Here is a 3,859-nt window from a genome sequence, read left to right as displayed (position 1 = left end):
GCTTCATGTCTTAATTCTTCTAATTCGTTTAGTTGACTTAATCGTAGACGTCCGGCTTCATGTAAATCAAGATTACATGTCTTCAAAGCCCAAAATGCTTTGTGTTCAATTTCTACTGGAAGATGACATGCTTTTCCATAAACAAGTCTAAAAGGTGTGGTTCCAATTGGAGTTTTGTAGGCTGTTCTAAAAGCCCAGAGTGCATCCTCCAATTTAATGGACCATTCCTTCGGATTTGATCCTACGGTTTTCTCTAGAATACGTTTTAAAGCTCGGTTGGTATTTTCAACTTGTCCACTTGTTTGTGGATGATATGCGGTGGAGATTTTATGAGTTACTCTATATCTTTTAAGAACTTTCTCAAGTTGATTATTACAGAAATGAGTACCCCGATCACTTATTAAAGCTTTCGGTGTTCCAAACCTTGCAAAAAGACGTTTTAAAAAGTTGACTACAACTCGTGCATCGTTAGTTGGGAGAGCTTGTGCTTCCGCCCATTTAGATACATAATCAATGGCTACGAGTATATATAGATTATTATGAGATTTTGGAAATGGACCCATAAAGTCAATACCCCAAATGTCAAATACTTCACATACTTGGATGACATTTTGTGGCATTTCATCACGTTGACTTATTTTTCCGGCCCTTTGACATGCATCACAGGATTTGCAAAGAAGGTGTGCGTCTTTGTAAATTGTAGGCCAATAGAATCCAGCTTCATAAACTTTTCTTGCTGTTAGTTGAGGCCCATAATGCCCTCCTGTTGGTCCTGTGTGACAATGGTTTAAAATTTTACTAGCTTCATCTCCAAATACACATCGGCGTATTATTCCATCGGGACAACTTTTAAACAGATGTGGATCTTCCCAGAAATAGTGTTTTATATCACTGAAGAATTTCTTTCGTCTTTGGTACGATAATCCTTTTTCAAGGAATCCACAAACTAAGTAGTTTGCATAGTCTGCAAACCATGGGATTTCTTTATAATCTATCTTCAATAGATATTCATCAGGAAAGTTGTCTTGTATGGCTGATTCATTTAGAACTTCTAATTCGGGATTTTCAAGACGAGAAAGATGATCAGCGGCGAGATTTTCTGCTCCTCTTTTATCTCGGATTTCAATATCAAACTCTTGTAAGAGTAAGATCCAACGGATTAATCTTGGTTTAGCATCTTGTTTTGAAAATAAGTATCTAAGAGCAGAATGGTCGGTATAGACCACCGTTTTTGCTAGAACGAGATATGATCGAAATTTGTCAAAAGCAAAGACAATAGCAAGGAGTTCTTTTTCAGTAGTTGTATAGTTCATTTGTGCTCCTTGTAATGTCTTACTAGCATAATATATAGGTTGAAATCGTTTTTCAATCCTTTGTCCTAAAACGGCTCCCATTGCAAAATCACTTGCATCGCACATTAGTTCAAATGGTAGATTCTAATTTGGTGTTATCATGATCGGTGCATTAGTGAGTTTCTCTTTAAGAATATTAAAAGATTTGATACACTCATCTGAAAAGATGAATGGAGCATCCTTTTCTAGGAGTTTATTCATAGGAGTGGCAATTTTTGAAAAATCTTTTATGAAACGTCGGTAAAAACCGGCATGCCCTAGAAAACTCCTAACTCCTCTAACATTGGTGGGATGTGGAAGTTTAGCAATTACATCTACTTTAGCTCTATCCACTTCAATTCCTTCTTTTGAAATTTTATGTCCAAGAACGATGCCTTCTTTAACCATGAAATGGCATTTCTCCCAATTAAGTACTAGATTTGATTTTTCGCATCTAATTAGCATTCGTTCCAGATTAACTAGACATGATTTAAATGTATCACCGAAGACTGAAAAGTCATCCATGAATACTTCCATGCATTCTTCTATCATGTCGTGAAAAATCGCCATCATACACCTTTGAAAGGTTGCAGGGGCGTTACAAAGTCCAAATGGCATGCGTTTGTAAGCAAAAGTACCATAAGGGCACGTGAATGTGGTTTTCTCTTGATCTTCGGGTGCTATTGGAATTTGAAAATATCCGAAAAATCCATCTAGAAAACAATAGTAACTATTTCCGGCTAATCTTTCCAACATTTGATCTATGAAAGGTAAGGGAAAGTGATCTTTTCTGGTGGCGTCATTTAATTTTCTATAATCAATACATACACGCCATCCTGTTACAGTTCTAGTAGGAATAAGCTCATTTTTCTCATTTGTAATGACAGTCATGCCACCCTTCTTAGGTACGCATTGAACTGGGCTTACCCATGGACTATCAGAAATTGGATATATCAAACCTGCATCTAGCAGTTTAATAATCTCTTTCTTAACTACATCTTGCATATTAGGATTTAGTCTTCGTTGGCGTTGCACATACGTTTTATGACCTTCTTTCTATAAGGATTTTATGTGTGCAATACGAAGGACTTATTCCTTTAATATCATGAATCTTCCATGCAATGGCTGGTTTATGAGCTTTCAACACAGAAATGAGTTGTGATTTCTCATTTTCAGTAAGAGAAGACGATATTATTACAGGTAATTCAGATTCACCATGTAAATAAGCGTATTCCAAATGATTTGGAAGTGGCTTTAACTCTAATTTCGGAGGTTCTTCTATCGATGATTTATATCGATATCTGTCTTCTTCTTTTAGCATTTGAATTTCTTCTGTTGTTGGTTCATATCCATTAGCTATAAGTGTAGCTAACATTTCAGCTTCATCAATTGGTTCATTACCTTCTCCTAAAGAACATTCTTCTGTTCCTTGTAATTCTGGAAATTCTTCTAATAATTCTGCATGTGCATCTATAGTTTGAATATAATAACATGTATCATCTGCAGATTGTGGTTGTTGCATTGCTCTATCAACTGAAAAGGTAACACTCTCATCCTCTATACTTAGGGTCAGTTTCTTACCGAACACGTCTATCATTGCTTTAGCCGTGTTTAAGAATGGTCTTCCTAATATGAGAGGAACTTGAGAATCTTCTTCCATGTCCAAAACAACAAAATCTACTGGAAATACTAAAGTACCAACTTTAACTAGCATGTTTTCCATTATCCCTCTAGGATATTTTATTGATCTATCGGCTAGTTGTATGCTTATTCTGGTTGGTTTCAATTCTCCAAGGTCTAGTTTAGCGTATAGTGAATACGGCATTAGATTTATACTAGCACCTAAGTCTGCCAATGCTTCTATTGAACTAAGACTACCCAGAAAACATGGAATTGTGAAACTTCCTGGATCAGATAATTTTTCTGGTATCTTATTCAACAGCACTGCTGAACAATTAGCATTCATAGTAACAGCCAAGAGTTCTTCCATTTTCTTTCTATTTGAGATTAGATCTTTCAAGAATTTAGCATATCTTGGCATTCCTGAAATCACATCAATGAAAGGAAGATTTACATTTATCAGTTTAAACATATCCAAGAATTTGGATTGCTCGGCTTCAAGTTTCTCTTTCTTCATTTTACTCGGGTAAGGAAGTGGTGGTTGGTATGGTTTAACATAAGGTTTGTCCTTAACTGTGTTATTTTCATTAACCTTTTCAACTACCGGTTCTTTTTCCTTATCTTGATCAGGTTGTGGTTCTTGTGGAGTAGGAATAGTTTCATCAGAAGTTACAGGTATTTCAGGTGGTTTAAGTGTTGTACCACTTCTTGTGGTAATAGCTTTAGCTGTTTCATTCCGGGGGTTAGCATTTGTATCACTAGGTAGACTTCCCGGTTTTCTTTCACCTATTAACCTTGCTAGGTTACTTACTTCTTGTTCCAGATTTTGAATAGAAGCTTGTTGATTTCTAAATGCTTGAGCATTTTGTTCATTGGTTTGTTTCTGAGATGTGAAAAACTGTGTTTGA

Source organism: Rutidosis leptorrhynchoides, chromosome 3 (genome assembly GCF_046630445.1).
Source record: "Rutidosis leptorrhynchoides isolate AG116_Rl617_1_P2 chromosome 3, CSIRO_AGI_Rlap_v1, whole genome shotgun sequence".
In the NCBI taxonomy this organism is placed as follows: Eukaryota; Viridiplantae; Streptophyta; class Magnoliopsida; order Asterales; family Asteraceae; genus Rutidosis; species Rutidosis leptorrhynchoides.
Note: the sequence above shows the minus strand (reverse complement) of the source record.